Source organism: Ailuropoda melanoleuca, chromosome 6, assembly GCF_002007445.2.
Source record: "Ailuropoda melanoleuca isolate Jingjing chromosome 6, ASM200744v2, whole genome shotgun sequence".
NCBI classification, from domain to species: domain Eukaryota; kingdom Metazoa; phylum Chordata; class Mammalia; order Carnivora; family Ursidae; genus Ailuropoda; species Ailuropoda melanoleuca.
Window position 1 is genome coordinate 51,815,084 of NC_048223.1, and position 21,415 is coordinate 51,836,498.

Sequence of the window (21,415 nt, forward strand, 5' to 3'; positions counted from 1 at the left end):
TGGACCTAATTTTCATTTAGCAAATTCTCAAGAAGCCTCTTATGTCTGGGTCCTAAGACATCAAATTACTGTCTTCCCACATACCATGCATGTTCATTTCCAGCTATCACTAAGTCAGCTAAGTTCTTCCAGAATAGAGCTGAGTGAACATATGCTTTTCATCCCAGGATAGCTTTATATAATTCCTGGCAGCACGAAACACCATATTTGGCCCACAGTAGGGGCTCAATAAATAATTCATTATGTATAATATTAATCAGGAAATTATAACAACAGATATTTTTTGTAGACTTTCTGGGTCTTCCCCCGTGATTGTTAGAATCAAGATATTAAAAATAATTTTTATGTTTATTATAGAAAGTTGGGTTTGGGGTTTTTTTTTGTTTATTTATTTATTTTATACCAATGCCTTCTAAAACAGTTTATGGCAGTTCTTCCCACATCGAACTGAATTATCCTTTGAATTTGTTAGTTGGATGGGAGTGTGATTAATTTGCTCCGCAGCCAAGGTGAATCTTTGCACTGGACCCTGAAGGGGAAGGGATTCCTTTGATTAGGGGTTCTCAGATTTCATTGTGGATCTGTTCACTTGGACAACTTGCAAAATGCAGATTCCTATGTTACAGCCTTAGAAGCTCCCTTTAACTGCTCTAGGTTTTGGTCCAGGGATTTGAATTTTGAATAAGCAATCGAGATGGTTTAGATATAGGTAGTTTTGGATCACGCTTTGAGAAGCTGCCCTAGTCAGTGACGATTTTAGATGTATTTTTACAAAAATCTCTATGCCCCAGCCCCAAAAGCCTATCTGGTCAGCTGAACCATTAAGTCAGCTGGTATATATCAAAAAAATCAAGGCAAGAAAGTTTCACAATGAGATTCAGAATAAAATGTCTTTGAAAGGAAAGACAAATCTGAAATTTTTGGATAAATAGACACACTACACCTGACTCTTTGATGCTCATTAGAAATGATTCTATTGACAGTGATTTAGAAAGAGCAGAACTTCAACAAATATATAGAATTACATAGCAGTACAATAGTCACTGGGTAGCCTTGGTTCTTTTAAAAATATTTCATCAGAAAGAATAATCTTCATTATTATTTTGGCAAGTTAAATAGGATGGTTGGAGAAAGAAAAGTAAAACAAGTAAATGTACTTGAAGTCAGAAAAGCCCTGAGAAAGACCAAGATTAAGTGCTTGAAACTCCAATAGAAAGAATAAGATGGCAGCAAGGCAAAAATAATGGAAAATTAAAATTTCAACAGAATGGACGGAGCAGAAAGATGAATTGATAGCTCCATTCTATAAAAAGCACAGAGAGCTAACAGATCCAAAGCAAAGTTCAAAGAACATGTTGTAAATTTACTTTCCATGCATTTATGTTTTAAAATTTTACACATAATTTAAAACGTTTGTATATGTAATTTTCTAATGTTATCAGGGTAGCACTAAGCCACAATCTTACATTGCTACATAATCCTTTTTCTTAAGCACTACTGCCAATTGGGCTTTTTTACAGTTTATGCTAGCCATAAACATCATGTAGAATTTGGATATTTACTTTAAACCTGGGATGTTTTGTTGTTTCACTTTAATACGGTACTGAAAATATACTGCTCAAGTGATACTGTCTGTGGAAAGTCAGGATGGATTGAAACGGGATTGCTTGGGAAGAAAGCTAACCCCACTGTAGACTCATTAGCAAAAGCTTTAAAGCATAGACGAAAGAGTAATCTCCTTAGGATTCATTTAGGACCTTTATAAACACCCTCCCATATGCTTTTCTTCAATGGGAGAGGGAATGCGAGGGATTGGGTGAGAATGACAAAGATATGAGTTCATCAGCCAAAATGGAAGAAAGAGTAGCTGAAACATTAATTCTCAATTTCTGTAACAGCAGATTGATAGATGAAGCATAAAACAAGACCAGATGCTGTGGTTTCCAGGATGCACTTGGCCTCCCATGCTTTATAACCTGGAGCATTTATTGCTGTAAGTAGGTCACTTGCTTGCTCTCATTTACCTGATTCGAGGAAAATGCCCTTGAAAGTACTTGGAAAAGAACGTGTGCTGTGACTTAACATTTTAAAAATTAAATTGCATAAAACCCCTTTTTCTCCCATTCCTCTATTAGTCTGAATAAGTTGTAACCCTGAAACACGTGTGAAACTAAACTGGATGAGAAGAATTTGAGATCTCATTTTCTAAGCACAAAAACACTAAAATTTGTGTCCATTCTGTTAGCCCCCATGACGTACTCTGCCGAGAACCGATACAGTATTCATCTCACGGAGTTCTTACTGGGGTTTAAGTTTTTGTGTTCTCTTATCAGATGTGAACTTCTTGAGAAAAGAGGATGCCTAGGACATAGGAGGGGCTTAACAAATGCTCCTTTAAAATGTATTTATTGAAGTATAGTTGACACACAATGCTGTATTAGTTTCAGGGGTATAGCATAATGATTCTATGACTCTACACATTCCGCCGTGCTCACCACAGTAAGCACAGTCACCATCTGTCACCGTACAAGGTTATTACAACATTGTTGACTATATTCCCTAGGCTGCTTTATAAACAGAAGTTTAGTCCCCTTCACCTATTTCATCCATCCCTCCACTCTCAACTAGTGTTTTAATTAATTGATTTCCCACCCCAAACCTGACATATCTATTGGGGCTTTTTAGGCTCCATTCCTACAGATTTCACCTGACCAAGGGAGAAAAAGGAAGGAAAGACATATGGTACAAAGATAGGAGATGTGGAATCAAGCCATTTTACTGACCATCCATATATTATTGCCCTGTCATGATAGGTCCATTCCTGATGGGTCCACCAGAGACCAGTCCCATCGTAGTGAGTCTTGGTACCCATAGGCTTTGAGAACGTGGACACTGCAGTCCAACAGACCTGGGTTTAAATACATAATCTGTTTTTTTACTACCTCTGTGACTTTGGGCCATTTATTAAGCTCACTAAGCCTCAACTTCCCCATCTTTAATATAGGGACAATAACAGTATGCATGCCATGGAGTTACACTGAAAATTAAGTGAGACAGTATCAGGAAAGTGCTGAGCTGTATGCCTGGCACTTAGCAAATACTCAATAAACATGCCATTGTAATACGATGTTTTTATTATACTATGAAATGATATTCTCTCATTTCCGGAAGCCCATAAGAACAAAGATTCCTTCATATCTACATACTACTTTCATGAAGACTTCAACTCTCAAGGTTTTAACCATAGCATCTTGTCTGGGAATGTCTGCTCTGACTGGTGAAGAGGCCATGCCTCTCTCTTTGACCTCTTGGTTCTCATTCTCAATCTTAATACACCTCTCTGGCTGACTCTTACTGATTAGTAATCAATAAACCATTTTTGATAGTTATGTAAAACCTGTAAGATTCCATCCTTATGGCCACCAACAATTAAATTTAAATATTGATCAACCCATGAAAATAGCTATCTGGGTGTTTCTCAGTTCACTGAAGACCATTATTGATATTGGCTGTTGTTCCCATCTGTCTAATAATAGCCATTTATTGAGCTTCTAGTCCTTGCTCTCATGGAATTCTAAAGACTAAAACATCTTATAAAAATGCAAGTCCTCACAGGGCTATTGATTTTTTTTAAGCTAAAGGTTTATCCTATATTTCATCCCCATTTATTATTTGTTTAGGGAAAACTTCCTCCCTTGGATTGTTGAGTGGGTTTTGCACAAGAAAAAGAAATTAGTTCAATGGGTGAGGGTGGAATGCTGAGCCAGACTGGAGATTTAGAGGTCAATACTATGCCTGTCTTATCTTTTCTTTGCAAACTACAACTTTCTTATTACATTTGGGGGCTACCATAACATCCGAGCTGCTATTCTTCATATAAAATTTAATTCATTTGAGCACAACACATTAAAAAAAAAAAACTATTTACTGTGTGCAACTCACAAAAATACTCCTAAAATTGAGGGAGTTTTCCTGAGCAAAAGAAACACTACATCCTGTTTAGAGACTGAGTACATGGCTCTCAAAAGCAAAGACAAGGTCATACCTTGCTGATTTTAGATGTTTAAGAAGGAGATTATACTAGACCTTCTTCTTTCACCCTAGAAAGGCCCCCAATAGTGTACTGGCAAGCTAACATTAAAATCACCCTTCTCACCTTTTTATTGTCAGTGTTTCCGGAACCAGAAAAAACAAAGGTGTAAGCAAGAAAAGAAAGAAAAGCCTGTAACTTGAGTCACAAGAGGTACAGGAAACAAATTAAGTATACTAAGTCGGCTGTGCTCAAAGTTGCATTCAACTTCAAAACACTATACCTGATAGAGTTTCACACACCTCTCTCCTTTCCAGTCCGCTGCTGATTAAGCTTAAACTCCAGAAACATTCTGAGAGTTCTGAAAATTATCAATACTGAATGAGGCCAGTGCCAGAGGCATGGCCCATACCTGTTTCTTTATGTCTTCTGTGTTCTCAGGTTAAAGGGTGGGGGGGGGTGGGCACAAAGAGGACAATTAAGGAAAAGAGACAAAGAGGTCAGCCCTCCCACAGTGGTTCCCCCCCGCCCCCCGCCCATGGTGTTGTGCAAAAAGCAGGAGAGATACTAATGATTCTTAACCGGCTGAAAGCAACATGAGAATTCTGTCTAGATGATCTTGAATCTCAGGCTGGACAGTGTTCCACCTTCCACATTCCAGTCCATCCATCATTCAATCCTACTTGTGCTGGACAGACTGGCTTTCCATAGTCTGTTATCATGTTGTCCTCATGGGCTAGTGTTTAAGGAGCTTCCCCCTACTCCTTTCCTGGAACCCTTGGAGGTAGACAGGGAAATAGTTTAAGTGAGTGGTGTCTAAAGCCATGAAATACAGTGATTGTTCCTTTTTTTTTTTTTTTTGGAGGGGAGGGGGAAAAAGTAAATAATCCTATTTCTTCAGCTGAGTGAATCATAAGCATTTCCAGCATGTGAACTTACACATGTAGACAAAAACAGGAGACAACTAAAAACCTCTCCGGGGACAACGTTCTTCCTCATTCGATAGGAAGATGTGGCGTCTATGATACTCCGTGTTAATGACCATCTCCAAATTCTGTCTCTGTAGCCAATACAGGAAAGTATTGTCAAGTCCAGAGTGTTAGGTACAAATATAGCCTCTCTCAAAATAATTTCAAGCATGCAAGATGCAGATTATTGAATATGGTATTTGAGAAATTCTGACAATACTAAATGAAAAGGCCAGCTCTGTGGCCTGTCCATGTTGGATAGCCTTTCTGGATCACCTCCTCTGGAACCGAGCTGCTTCTACCAGCTTGGTCATTCCATGATTCTGTGATTCTCTCTGACCTGAGTGTGGAGCAACTTGCTTGAATTTCTTCCCCCTTTGGACCCAACAAATGAATGCTAAATTTGAATTCTAGGTTTGGGAGTCTAGTTTAAAATATTAAGTGAGGAAGGTTTCTGAGATTTGTGTAGTAATCCCTTGTCAGCCACCATTCTGCTAGTCATAGTTTAGTCGCTATGGCATTTCACATTTGTGTTCTTGAATTGTAAAATAATTGATCTCGGTATGTCTGGAAGACCTTAGTTCCTTTAAATTAAAGGACTAATCTACAGTTATCCCTACCCTCATCTCCAGCCCTATCCCAATCTCAAGGTCAGATGGTAAAAATGGAGGAGGTCTGCTCTTCTCCACCCTGTCCATATATCACAAATAGAGAAAAACAGTAGGAGGCCAAACCTGGAGAAACCATGCCCTTCTTTTGTGGAAAGACCAGCTGGCTACTAAGAATGTTGCCAAGGCTTGCAAAAATAGTACTAGAGAGAAAACAAATGCAAGAAAGCATTAAAAATCAATATACTAAGGGCTACATCAAGAACTTTTTTAAAAAGAGAAATGTGGTTAATATAAAATAAACCCCATCTTCCACAGCAGATCATGACTTTCAGGATATGAGCTCATGAGCAACTGAGGGAAAAGAGTCCTTTCTGCTTTACTACCAATTTATTGTTTTATTCTCTTATAAATTCTCTATTTTCTGTGAAACCTTGAACTTGGAAAGTTTTAGCTAACCAGACACTTTTCAGGAAGGTACCTAGCACCATGCCCAGTTGGTGAGACATTACTATGACAAATTTTTTTTTAAAGATTTTATTTAATTATGTGACAGAGAGACAGCCAGCGAGAGAGGGAACAGAGCAGGGGAGTGGGAGAGGAAGAAGCAGGCTCCCAGCAGAGGAGCCCGATGTGGGACTCGATCCCGGAATGCCGGGATCACGCCCTGAGCCAAAGGCAGACGCTTAACGACTGCGCTACCCAGGCGCTCCACTATGACAAATTTTGAAAACACTCACATAGATTCTCATGAATCATGTTTTAACTGAGAACTGAAGAGGAAGAGTGCAAAAGTAAGGACATAGGTTTATCTCTACCTATGTGTTCATTTGTTACTTTTATTGACAGAAAATAAATTTTACCTTTTTTTTTAAAAGAAGATTTTAAAATCTCATTCTCTAGGAAGTAAATTCAAGAGTAAGAAATTCTATACCTGTTCTACATGGTACAATATACTGTTAATTTCATTGATGATTGACATACTGAGTGGTGTGTTAAGCTTGGAACACAACTTTCTCACTGAAGTAACAAAGCAACATTAAGAAAGATAAGACACATGCATTTTCCCCTTGATGAAGATACCAGCTCCAGTGTTACAGAAATGGCTAGGGAAGATCTAGATATATTTTTAGGAAGATATGGTTTCAAGGAATCACATTCTCTCAGGATTGAAAGGAATATTACATGTCATTGAATCTTAGTGGATGCCTCCAAATCTTGGACTTACCTTGATGAAAATTGTTTTCAAATATTATAACAATAGATCCTATTTGAGTTTTATTTTAAATTAACATATGATAAAATTGTGCATATATGTGTGTGTTTACAGTTCTCTGAATTCTGATACAATAGGTTCATACAACCACTGCCACAATCTAGATACATAACAATTTCGTTCTCCTGAAAAACCACCTGGGGTGACTCCTTTGTAATTACCTCCTCAGCCCTTGGCAACCACGGATCTCTTCTCCATCACTGCAGGTTTGTCTTTATGAGAGTGACATAGCAATTCAGTCATGCAGTGTGCAACCTTTTGAGACTGGTATGCCTTTGAGACTCATCCAAGATGTTGCATATGTCAATAATTCATTCATTTTTATTGCTGAATAGTATTCCGTTGTACTACAGTTTGATCATTCAATCACTGAAGGATATTTAGGTTGTTGCCAGTTTTTGGTAATTATGCTGAGAGCTGCTATAAACGTCTGTGTGTAGGTTTTTGCGTGAATAGAATTTTTTATTTCCTTTGAATAAGTACTGAAGAGTGGAATTGGTAGGTCATATGATAAGAGTATTTTTAACTTTATGAGAAAATGCCCAACTGTTTCCCACAGTGGCTGAACCATTTTGCATTTCCACGGGAATGTATGAGCATTCCGTTTGTTCTGTATCCTCACCAGAACTTGGTATCATCAGTATTTTTTTTTAAAGATTTTATTTATTTATTTGACAGAGACAGAGACAGCCAGCGAGAGAGGGAACACAAGCAGGGGGAGTGGGAGAGGAAGAAGCAGGCTCATAGCAGAGGAGCCTGATGTGGGGCTCGATCCCATAACGCCGGGATCACGCCCTGAGCCGAAGGCAGACGCTTAACCGCTGTGCCACCCAGGCGCCCCAATATTTTTTAAGTATCCTAATAGGTATCTAATTGTGGTTTTAACTGGCATTTCCCCTAATGACTAATGATACTAACATCTTTTCATGAGCTTATTTGCCATGCATTTATCTACTTTGGTGAAACACCTGTTCAAGTCTTTGGTTCATTTTACAATTAGGTTGTTTTCTTACTGTTGGGCTTTCAGGATTCTTTATGTAGTCTAGGTAACAAGGCCTTTGTCAGTATGTGATTTGCAAATGTTTTCTTCCAGTCTGTAACTTATCTTTTTATGCTCTTACTAGTGTTTTTTGTAAAGTTTTAAATTTTGATCAAGTCCAATTTATCGCTTTTTTTCATTTATGAATCATGTTTTTGGTGTCATGTGTGAGAACTCTTTGCCATACACCAGGTCGTGAAGACTCTCTCTAAAGGTTTCTTCTGCAAGTTTTATATTTTACATTTAGATCTATGATACATTTTGAGTTCATTTTTGTATAAAGTGTGAGATTTAGGTTGAGGTGCATTTTTAAGTATATGAATGTCCAACACCTTTTGTGGAAAAGTCTATCCTTTGGACCTTTGTCAAAAATCAGTTGGCCATATTTGTCTTTCTGGGTTCTCTGTTCTGTTCCCTGAGTTGTTGTCTGATCTACGTTACTAGCCCTTCACCATGACCACACCGTCCTGTTAATCTAGCTTTATGGAATAACTAAAAAATCAGGTAGTGCGATTCCTCAAACTTTTTTCTTCTTTTTCAAACTTATTTTGTCTTTTTCTAGTTCCTTTAAATTTCTGTGTTCATTTTAGGATCAGCTTGCCTGTATCCACAAAAATTCTATGGGGATATTTAATAGAATTGAGTCAAATCTGTGCATCAATTTGGGGAGGTAAGCTTTCTTGTCCCCAGAACAGGTCTTCGCATTTGTTTAGATCTTTTTTTTTTTCCTATTTCTTTTATTGTGTTTTGTAGTTTTTAGTATAGAGATCCTGTTTATGTTTTGTTAAATCCATTCTTAAGTATTAATTTTGGAGCTATTCTAATGATTTTTTAAAAATCAGTTTCAGTTGTTCATTGCTGGTATACAGATAAGATGATTTTGTGTTTTTACCTTATGGCCTGTGACCTTCCTTAACTCAGTTCTAGGGGGAGTTTTTTTTTGGTCACTTTTGGTTTCAATCATGTCATCTGCAAGTAGGGACATTTTTGTTTCTCCCTTTCAATCTGCATGCCTTTTATCTTTTATTCTTGCCTTATCATACTGGCTAGTAGTTCTAGCATAATGTTAATTAGCAATGGTGAGAGAGAACATCTTTACCTTGTTCCTGATCTGAAGCGGAAAGTAGTCAGTCTTACATCACTAAGTATGATATTAGATGTTAGCTTTTTGTACATGATCTTTATGAGATTGAGGAAGTTCCCTTTCCCTTCTTTCTTAGTTAGCTGACATTTTTTTTTTCAAATCTTGAATGGATGTTGAGTTTTTTCAAGTGCCATTTCTATTTTATTTTTTTTTTTAAGATTTTTTTAAATTTATTTATTCAACAGAGATAGAGACAGCCAGCGAGAGAGGGAACACAAGCAGGGGGAGTGGGAGAGGAAGAAGCAGGCTCATAGCGGAGGAGCCTGACGTGGGGCTCGATCCCATAACACCGGGATCATGCCCTGAGCCGAAGGCAGACGCTTTACTGCTGTGCCACCCAGGCGCCCCTCAAGTGCCATTTCTGCATCAATAGATTCGGTTATGCAGCTTTTCTTCTTTAGTCTATTAACATAATAGATTATATTGGTTGATTTTTTTAAATATTGAAGCAACTTTGCCTTTTCAGGAAAAGCCCTGCTTGGTTGAAGCATATAATTAAAAAAAAAAAAAGACTTCATTGTTCAATCTGCTAAGATTTTGTTTAATTTTTATGTCAATGTTTATGAGAGATATTAACCTATAGTTTTTTTTTAAAGATTTTATTTACTTATTTGACAGAGAGACAGCCAGCAAGAGGAGGGAACACAAGCAGGGGGAGTGGGAGAGGAAGAAGCAGGCTCCCAGTGGAGGAGCCCGATGCGGGGCTCGATCCCAGAACCCCGGGATCACGCCCTGAGCCGGAGGCAGATGCTTAACGACTGAGCCACCCAGGCGCCCCTAACTATAGTTTTTGTTGGTGTTTTGGTTTGGTTTGGTTTTGGTTTTTCTTGTATTGCCTTTGTATGGTTTTGGTATCAGGCTAATGCTGGTTTTATAAAAATGAGTTGGGAAGTGTTCTGTCCTCTTCTCTTATTTGGAATAGCTTGTATAGAATTTGTATCTTTTCATCGTTATATGTCTAGTAGAATTCTGCAGTGTAACCATCTAGGCCTGGAAAATTATTTTGAAAGGTTTTTTTAAAAATGTCCTTATAGGATTCTTTAGGTTGTCTATTTTCTCTTTGATGAGTTTTGGTAGTTTGCTCTCAGCGATTATTCATTCTACCTAAGTTGTCATATTTAGTGTTTAGAGATGCTTATTGCATTCCCTTAGTACCCTTGTAATATCTACAGGGTCTGTAGTGATATCCTCTTTTTGATTCCTGATATTGATAATTATATCTTTTTTTGGTTAAGATTTATGAATTTCATTTCTTTCAAGCGATCAGTTTCTTTTTGAAAGATTTTATTCATTTATTAGAGAGCATGAACAGGGGAGGGATTCTTTGAGGGAGAAGCAGACTCCCCGCTGAGCAGGGAGCCTAATGTGGAGCTCGATCTCAGAACCCCAGGATCATGACCTGAGCTGAAGGCAGACGCTTAACTGACTGAGCCACCCAGGCGACCCACAAAGAATCAGTTTTTTATTTCATCATTTTTGTCTATTATTTTTCTATTTTCAATTTCATTTATTTCTGCCCATAGCTTTTTTATTTCCTCCCTTCTGCTCGATTTAGGTCTATTTTTTTTCCTTTTTTTTTGTTTGTTTGTTTTAAGATTTTGTTTATTTATTTTAGAGATAGAGCATGTGAGCAGGGGAGGAGCAGAGGGAAGGGCAGAGGAAGACAGTCTCCAGCAGACTCCATGCTGAGTGCAAAGCAAGACACAGGGCTTGATCCCAGGACCCTCCGATCATGACCTGAGCCAGTCTTAGATGCTTAACTGACTAAGCCACCCAGGCACCCCTTGTTTTTGTTTTTGTTTTTTTAAAGCTCAGTGATTTGAGACCCTTCTTTTTTTTTTTTTTTTAAATCTAAGCATTTAATGCTATCAGTTTCCCTTTTGCACTGCTTTAGCTGAATCCTACAAATTTTGATATGTTGTGTTTTCATTTTTATTCAGTTCAAAATATTTTTGCATTTCCCTCTAGGCCTCCTCTTTGACCATGGATTATTTAGAAGAGTTTTGTTTACATGTTAGCAGATTTTTCTTTTCATTTTTTTCTGTTATTTAATCCTAATTTAAATCCATTATGATTGGAGAGCATAATTTGTATGATTACAATTCTTTCACATATTTTTTTGGCTGGTATTATGATTCAGGATATTGCCTGTCTTGCTGAATATTCCACATACATTTAAAATAATATGTGTTCTGCTATAGTTGGGTGGAGTAATCTGTAAATATCTGTTGAATCCAGTTGGGTTGGTGGTATTATTTGGTTGTTCTTGTATCCTTGCCAATTTTGTTTACTAGTTCTATCCATTGCTGAGAGAGGAGTGTTGAAGTTTCCAAATATAATTGTGGATTTGTCTGTTTCTCCTTTCAGTTCTATCAGTTTTTAATTCATGCATTTCATAATGCTTTTAATCTCTGGGTTTGTTTGTTTGTTTGTTTGTTTGCTCTAGTCTACTTCGATATTAAATAGCTACTCCACTTTGTTTTGATTAGTGTTCGTATGGCATATATTCTTCCATCCTTTTATTTTTAACCTATGTCAACACATTTGAATTCAGATTTTTGTAGGCAACACATGGCTGGGTCATGTCCTTTGTGCCCATCCTGCCAATTTGTGTGTTTTAATTGGCATATTTAAGACCCTTTACATTTAATGGAATTATTGATATATTTGGATATTTGATATAGTTGTTTTCTGTTGGTTTCCTTTTTAAAATTTCCCCCCTCATTTCTCTGTTTCCTCTTTCCTGCCTTCTTTTGGGACATTTGAATTTTTTTTTAGTATTGTTTTATCTATAGTGTTTTTCACTATATATCTTTGTAAAAAAAAGGTTTAATAGTTGCTCTTAGGATTAAAGTATAAATGTTTGATTTTCCACAATCCATGTAGAACCAATATATGTTACCATTTCAGGAGGAATGTGGAGGTCTTGTCATCATTTCATGTAGATCCCTTTATGCTCTGTGTTGTAATTGTCTTATGTACTACGTTTATATACATTGAAAATTTCATTGCCATTGTTGCTTTCAAACATGAAACATATTTTAAGGAATTCAAGAGAAGAATAGTCTATTATATTTACCTAGATATTTACCATTTCTGTTGGTCCTCCTTTATTCCTGACGTTCCAGGTTTCCTTATGGTGTAGTTTCCCTTCAGTCTAAAGGACTTCCTTTAGCAATTCTTTTTTTTTTTTTAATTTTTTAAATTATATTATGTTAGTCACCATACAGTACATCCCCGGTTTCTGATGTAAAGTTTGATGATTCATTAGTTGCGTATAACATCCAGTGCACCATGCTATGTGCCCTCCTTACTACCCATCACTGGTCTATCCCATTCCCCCACCCCCCTCCCCTCTGAGGCCCTCAGTTTGTTTCTCATAGTCCATAGTCTCTCATGTTTCATTCCCCCTTCTGATTACCCCCCTTTCTTTATCCCTTTCTTCCCCTACCGATCTTCCTAGTTCTTATGTTCCATAGATGAGAGAAATCATATGATAATTGTCTTTCTCTGCTTGACTTATTTCACTTAGCATTATCTCCTCCAGTGCTGTCCATGTTGCAGCAAATGTTGAGAACTCGTTCTTTCTGATAGCTGAGTAATATTCCATTGTATATATGGACCACAACTTCTTAATCCAGTCATCTGTTGAAGGGCATCTCGGCTCCTTCCACGATTTAGCTATTGTGGGCAATGCTTGCTATGAACATTGGGGTGCATATGGCCCTTCTCTTCACTATATCTGTATCTTTGGGGTAAACACCCAGTAGTCCTTTAGCAATTCTTTAGAGCAGGTCTGCTGGCAATGAATTCTCTTTGTTTTCCTTCCCTGACAATGTGTTTATTTCAACTTCACTTATGAAGAATATTTTTCCTTGATTTTGAACTCTGGTTTGAAGGGTTGTTTTTGTTTTTCCCAGCACTTTAATTTGTTCCATTTTATTCTACCTTCCATAGTTTATGATGAGAAACCTGTAGTCGTTGAATTGTTGTTGCCTTGTAAGTAATGTGTCTTTTTTTCCCCTCGGCCTGCTTCTGTGATATTTTTTTGTCTTCAATTATTAGCAGTGTGATTATGCTGTATTTGGGCATGGGTTTCTTTGGGTTTATGATGTTTAGGGTTCACTGAGCTTCTTGAATCTGTGTTTATATTTTTCACCAAATTTGGGAAATTTTAAATCATCTTTTTGAATATGTTTTACTGCACTGTATTCTTTCTATTCCTCTTCTAGATCTCCAGTAACATGAATATTAGATCTTTTGGTTTTGTCCCATTGGTCTCAGAGGCACCGTGCATTTTCTTCCCATTATTTTTTCTCTTCATTGTTCAGATTGAATAATTTCTCTTGGGTTATCTTCAAATTCACTGACTCTTTCCCGTGTCATCTCTGTTCTGGGATTGAGTCCATCCAATGAGTTCTTTATTTTGGTTATTGTATTTTTCAGTTATAAAATTTCAATTTTGTTGTTTTTACCTTCTGTTTCTTTGTATTTAAGAGTATTTCCCCTCACTTCTTGGTATACTTTTATAATAACTGCTTTACAGCCTTGGTTAGTTAATTCTAGCATCTATATCATGTGTGCTTTGACCTCTGTTACTGTCTTTTCACTTGTGAGTTGAGATCTTCCTGGTTCTGTGTATGATGAATAATTTTGAATTGTATCTCAGATGTTTAGAATATTGTAAGACTCTGGGTTTTGTTTATTTTATTTTTTTTAAAGATTTTATTTATTTATTCAACAGAGATAGAGACAGCCAACGAGAGAGGGAACACAAGCAGGGGGAGTGGGAGAGGAAGAAGCAGGCTCATAGCGGAGGAGCCTGATGTGGGGCTTGATCCCATAACGCCGGGATCATGCCCTGAGCCGAAGGCAGACGCTTAACCGCTGTGCCACCCAGGCGCCCCTGGGTTTTGTTTAAATCCTATGCAAGATATTGGTATTTTTGTTCTAGCGGGCAATAGAGGTAGTTGTGTCCAAGCTACAAAATCTAACCAATATTCTGTGGGTTGTGGTTTTAATGTTCATTCTGTTTTCAAAGCATTTGCAGTACTATTTGGATCTATCTTCTATGGGTGCTGCTAGTCAGTGATCAGTCTGGGACATGTGTGCTGGCCCATCCTTTAGCTCAGTCTCAGAGTCTTTGGTATATTGTTTAGGCTCAGCTCTGGCCTTGTGTAGCTTGAAGGGGGAGCCTAGGAGTTTATAATTGACTTTATCTGTTACTTTCCTGAGTTACTCCTTCTCCATGATCTCTGGTCCTTCCTGGCTCCCTGAAGTTCCTCTTTTACTCCCATCACCAGAAAGCTAGTGCTTAGTTATCCTGTTCCGCTGCATACTTCCTGAGACTGTACCATGTCTGGGGCCAAGCAGCAGGAGGACAGAGAGAAAACAACTGTGATTTGCCCACCCTCCTGGAACCACAACGTCTCCATAAAGGAAGGTTTCCCTTCCTCAGAGATTTTGGTGCCTGTGGGCCCCCACTGCCATTGTAGTCATTGCTACTGCTGGGGCGGCCGGATTTCCTGGGGCCTGGAGTACTAGAGAACAGAGAAAAGAACAAAAAATGGCAGCTTTCCCTGACATTCTCTGAGCATTAGGAAATGCTTTTCCTGATCCTTGAGCCAGAAGAGAACTGGAGGGCTTCTTCAGGAGCTTTCTTTGTGCCCTGGCACCCATTCCAAGTTTCAGACTGCCTTATATCTTAGGCCAGGGATCTGGTAGGGGAAAACACAAAGCAGAAAACTCACTGCTAGGGGGGTCTGGGTGGGTTAGTCGGTTAGACATCTGTCTTTGGCTCAGGTCATGATCCCTGGGTCCTGGGATTGGGCTTCGCATTGGGCTCCCTGCTCAGTGGAAGTCGGCTTCTTCCTCTGCACCTCCCCCTGCTCCTGTGCGCTCTCTGTCTTGCTCTCTCTCTTGCTTTCTCTTTCTCTTAAATAAATAAATAAAATCTTAAAAAAAAAAGAACAAAAACAGCTCACTGCTGATTCAGTGGTGCTTTGAATTCTGGTCTTCTTTCCCAGTTCTCCTGCTACTGTTTATAGGCTTTTCAAATAGTTGTTCCATGTGTTGCATCCAGGTCTTATAGGTACATTCAGTGAGAGAGGCAGGGTAGAGTGTGCTTACTCCATTTTACCTAGAACTGGAATAATATATTTTATTTGCTGTTATGGACTGAATGTTAATGCCCCTCCAAAATTCGTATGTTGAAGCCCTAACCCCCAATATGATGGTAATTAGAGATAGGGCCCTTAGATGGTAATTAGGATTAGATAAAGTCTTGGAGATGAGGCCCTTATGATGGGATTAGGGCCTTTATAAAAAGGGACACCAGGGGCACTTGCTCTCGTGCTCTCTCTCTCTTCCTGCCTCCCTCCCTGCCCTGTGAGGTCACAGTGAGAAGGTGGCCATCTGCAAACCAGGAAGGGGGCTCTCTCCAGCAACTGAATTGGCCACCACCTTGATACTGGATTCCACAGCCTCCAGAAATGTAAGAAACCGGATTTCGGTTGTGCAAGCCTCCCAGTCTAAGGTACTTTGTTATGGCCGTCCAGCCTCACTTGAGACAATTGCCAAAATATTCATGAAAAAAGTTCATGGCACTACCTATTGATTGTGTCCCTCTTCCCAATTCATTCACAGCTTTCCCACATAGTTCCGCCTAGTTCCACCGAGCATATTTTTTAACAATTTTTACTTAATTGAATTTCCAGACAGAAAAAGAAACAATCCCCCAAAACTAGACTGGCAACTTTAATGCTTTTTATTTTCTAGTTATAATGTCTCAAATATATTTTTTGATATGTCAGTGTTTTGAATTTATTTACTGCTTGATTGTTTGGGTCCCAGTCCCCTTGACACAATCTGCTCCATGTTTTGCTGTCAATAATCTCAAGGCTAAAAGGACCCCAGGTCCTGTTTGGACCAATTCTTTTTCTCTTTTAATTTTGTGTCTTTGAGAAGCTTATTTTGAAGCACATATGGTGAGAAGCTCACAGTCCATTTTTTTCACATACAGCATGGCAAAATACAAGAAATGAGCATAGTGCTGAGTAAACTTAATTGAGTGGAGGAAAGATAAAGGAGCCACAGAACTCTGCTTCAGTCACTTGATAAAGGCTTATCGTTGACAGATAATAGTTTTGAATAAATTCATGTGTGAAAATAAACAAAACATTAGTCATTCTTGACCACCAACAATGAAGGACAAGTCCTCCTAATTGGAGTGGAACGAGGCTGGAACTAGGTTATTGTCTCAAGTGAGCCGAAGACTCTGGAAGAGGTCGGTGAGCTTTGGTACCTAAGGCAGTTTCAGGTCATGCTCTATTGCTCTCCACCAGATGGACTACTTTTCCTTTTTTTCCTCCCACAAATCTTTTCCATCTCACCTCTTCCCTTTTCTTTCTCCCCTTTCCACAAGCTTTTATGTCTATGAACTTGAGTTAATCTGTAGAGCAGTCTCTAAGGGGGCTGCTGCTCCTGGAGGGTAATGCCTTTCCTTCCTCCGCCTCTCATCTCTTCCTTGCATGCTGACTCCACCCCCATTCCTCTTCCACCATATTGTCCTGCTCCCTAGGACCGAGCTTTAGCTCTGCCCATGTTGGCAAGAAGGCATGGCTTTCACTCTGCTAGGGTTCCCTTGAAAATAAAAGCTCATTACTTATTCTAGAATAAGAATACTGTAGCCCCCCCCATCACTCCCACAATGGAGTTTTATTAAACCATTACATTGTCCCAGAGTTAATATGTGTAATTTGTGAAACTAATCCTCACTTGTGATTTGGCCACTTCCATCTTAGAGCAAAGCAAAAGAGCAGTATTAGAAACAAATAATTTCACCAGAACCTGTTTGAAAGAGAAGAGTTCACCTCTTAAATAAAATTAGGAGTCCACGTTCTGGGCATTTTGGTTATTTGTGCTGAAGCTGAGGAAAAGGTCTATGATTGTGTTTGGTTTGTAATTAAAACAGTCTCATAGGCCCCCCCTCCCTACCCCCTATCGGGGCACAGAATATTAACTATGATAGACATTTCCTCTGTTGATGTTCCCTCTGGGAAACAAAAGCTAGAAATAGGAAGGTCTTTCCAGATAATACACCACACCAAAGTATTGAAAGAAAAGGTTTATAAACCTGACATGATAATGTCGTGTAATATATGAATATTATTACCTAAGGATTATATTATACCCAGCAGATAAGTTGTATTTGAATGTTTAAGTGTATATTTGAAAAAGAACATAATCTTTCAATCACTGAGTTTATAAATCCTTAACTGAGTGGTAAAAAAAAAAAAACGGTGCCAGGCATTGTGAGAAGGACAAAGGTTTACACCAGAGATGTGGGTTTTTTTGGTTTTTTTTTCCCCCCTAACCTTCAAGAAACTTCAGTGCAAAACGAGAGTAGCTTCACTGAAGTGAAGACTGAGATTGGGTTAGGAGTTGTCAGGGTTTAAGCTTGAGAGTCTAGGTGCCATTTAGATTCTGTTACTGTACCTTCGGACAGCTATGAATCAGGCAGGTTCCTGGGCAGCCCAGGTTTGCTGCTGGTTTGCTCTTTGCACGGTTCAGCTGGGATTAGCATCCTTCCAGTTTGTAGGAGACGTTATCCAGGAAACGATCTAGCCCACAGGGAGGTGGCATCTTCTTGAACCGGCTCCCCTGCAGAGAACTCTGAATGGGTGGAAAAAGGAGTTTGTGTGCATTCTTGCTCATGTCACAATGTTGGGAATGTGACTCAAGCACGTGGCAGGTCAATGTGATTGGACCACTGGATCACCAGGGCCTGACTCACTCTAGAGTGGCTCAGTGGCCAATGCTGCTTATTTAAACTCTTAACTGCCACATGGGTATGACCTAAGATATATCAATAAAAGACGTAAAATTAATTTTAAAGTACTGTTTATTGGGACATCTTGAAGGACTTGGGGAGGATCCTTGTTTCCTTACCATCTCCCATCTGGCACTTGTGGATAATTATTTTTCATTCATTCAGCATTTACCGAAAGCTTACCAAATGGCAGACAGTGTGCCAGGTGTCAGAGGGGGCATGGAGGCAAATGCAAAGGAACGGGAGGTCTCTCTTCCCTCAGTAACACTCCTACGGTGTTTACCACAGGCCAGGTTGTTCCGAGTGCTGTGTATCTCCTCACTTAGCCCTTAGAACAGCCCCATCACTTAGTACTATTACAGTCCCGACATTGGACGACACTGGCATGCAGAGAGATGAAACAGCTTGCCAAAGATCTCACAACTGGTAGGTGGCGGAGCAAAATTTGAAAGCAGACAGTCTGGCTCCAGAAACCGTGCTTTTAACCTTCACGCCACATAGCTCCTCAAGGAATTTATGGTCTGAGTCTATACGGGTAAGCACGTCCCCTTTCAGGGTAAGGCAGCGAGGAATGGTGGGGAGGGAAGCAAGAAGTGATTCAGGTTGAGTGTGTTTGCTGTAAACTGACGACAAGTTTGTCTGTCTGACTCAAGAAATGCTCTGTTCCATGCCCCACAGAGAAGAATGGAACGACAGGAAATTATTAAGCACAGCAAAAAGTTGGAAATATTTGTGAGCGATGGCATTGCAGTTTAATTTTATGTCCAGGGCTACAAAGGGCTACAACCCTGCATCCTCCTTTCACACACACACTGTGAGGGTCAGTGAATACAGTCAGTCCAATGACATTGTTTTCTCCCTTTTTTCCACTTTGCTAGGGGTACCTGTGTGAAGGCTGCTTCCCCATGGAGGTTCGCACCTGCGGGGGTGGGGGTGGCGCGCATGTCTAGGAAACTGGTGGGATGGGTCTGCTGGGAGAGTACTTGTAGCATACTGGGAAACTTTGGGAGAAAATTCCTGAAGGTGGAAGACTGCAGAAATGATCATCAAGCCTCAGCTGTTACAAGAGAGGGGTGACTTCAGTACTTGGGGTGAAGAGGCAGGATAGGGTCAAGTTGTAAGAAATACAGGAGATGTATTTGTGTAGCTCACTTAACAGTGGTATGTTATCGATAAATATTCCTTATCATTTATATAACACATAATATGTAAGTACTACTCACTGCAGGCTGTCCTTATAAAAACATGTTTGCAGAGACCTAAGAGAAAAAATGTAAACATTCCAGAGGTCTTCGTAAGACCTTATATATGCCCTTTAATGACCTTCTGCATTTCTAAATGTTAACAAATGTTAGTAATAATAAATGGTGGTAGATAGTATCATTGTTGCTCTTATGCCCATTTTTTGTTGTCACTAATTTTATATTGTGGTGGGTTGGAAAATAGGATTTAATGTAGATTTTTCTAAACAGAAAGAGTGGAATGAAACTCACACAGATAGGCAAAGAACTTAATTGTTATTAGTGGGCATTATGGGTTTTGCATTCCTACAGAAACTAACTCGTGAACTAGGATTATATTATAGAATGAATTTCTTGCTGAGAGTCCCTTTCTGCTTATCTCACCATTTGATATTTGCAAGATCACTAATATTTCCTCTGTCCCCCCTGAATACCTTACTTCTTTCCAGGCAAGTAGAGATTTCAGAAAGATAATGAGGAAATTCTTTTCCTTCTAACTGGTTCTTTGGCCCTTTTAATCCCCCCTCCTCCACTCCCAGCAGGGCGTTAGTCATTAAAATGTGTCAGACAACTCTGGACCCTTCAGGATCATAACCGTGATAGGATCACCTTACACACCCATTCAAAGTTCTATGCTCCAGGATCAAGGTTTAGATGATGTCACACAGTCTATGGAGCTCCTGCCTCCTGGACTGGTTTTTCCGTTGTGAGAAGGACAGGAAGTGAGAGAAAGATGAACCCCCTGTAATTCTGAGGATCACATTTAACTAGAGTCTGGTAAATCTTGAGATGCTACCATGTTGATAAATTTATCTAATTTATTCCCCTTAACCTACTATATAATATTCCATTGCATGAAAATATCACATTTTATTCATCCATATGGATGGACATTTAGGTTCTAACTTCTTGCTGTTTCAAATAATATTGCTATGAACATCCCTATGTAAGTGTTTGTATGGCATCTATGAAAGTTTCTATAGAGTAGGGGTCTTCAAACTTTTTACCCCACGACATGGAAAAACTTTTCCTCCTTACGCGTTTTAGAATTGGAGTCAAACTTTTTATCATAACTTTTAGTTGCAAGGGACTTAATTTCCTTGTAATGGAAACATTAACATTTAAAAGTAGAATTCTCTGGGCACCTGGGTGGCACAGTCAGTTAAGCGTCTGACTCTTGGTTTCGGCTCAGGTCATGATCTCAGGGTCTTGGGATCGAGCCCCAAGTCTGGCTCTGTGCTCAGCAGGGAATCTGCTTGAGACTTTCTCTCCCTCTCCCCCTGCTGCTGCCCCTGGCTCTCTCTCTCAAATATATAAATAAATCTTTTTAAAAAAAGTGGAATTCTTAAATGTATCCAATGGTGTATAAATACCATAGTGATCTGATACTCACCATTACCCATCAAGCATTAACGATATGAACAAGGTCTCTTACAGTGAAAAATTCTACATCACTTCTTTTTCTTTTGGGACTTGAACTTTCTTTCTACTTCTGTCACGGGTGTTTATCTGAATGTAACATACACTATATGTGTTATGTGTGAGTGTATTTTATTGATCATGTTACCATATTTCTTGACAACAAATTTTATATATAAACTTAAATTACATTAAATTTCTTTGACCATAATACTCCAAAGTGTTAAAAATTTTTCTGATTTGAGTTATCATTATTGTTAGTTCATAATCGACCAATTAAATGCTTTTAAATGTTGATCATTATGAAACCTTAAAAATTCAATGGAATTTCACAAAATCAGTTTGTATATAATGAATGAATTTTACTTATTTCTAGGAGACGGGTTCAGCATCAGTTTACGCCCAGTTTTTGCTTTTATGTTATAAACACCGAGGACTGTCGTTCACATACAAAAATCAGTAGATGACAATTAGAATAAATTGAGTAAGTGATGTTACTCATTTATTTGAAAGCTTTCCACATTGTATGCCCCACATCCCTTAGTGGTATTATTTTTAATAATTTATCAGTGGGCAGTTTGCATAGGTCTTCCTTCAATTCACTAGGAAACAAGAAATGTTAAACTAATGTTCAAAAGTGTTTGTTAGTAGACACATTCAGCTTCTCAACATTGATATCATTATTTTGGATCTTCTCTTTAGCTTCTTGCAGGTTTTTACCCTTTGGGGCAATATATCCTTAAGCATCCCGATAGAGAAGACAGGTGTGCCTTTCTCTTCTAAAGAGGGAGAAAGGGCCACTATGAATGGGAGGTAGGGATTAGGAAACACGGCGGGGGGGGGGGGCTTGACTCCATTGG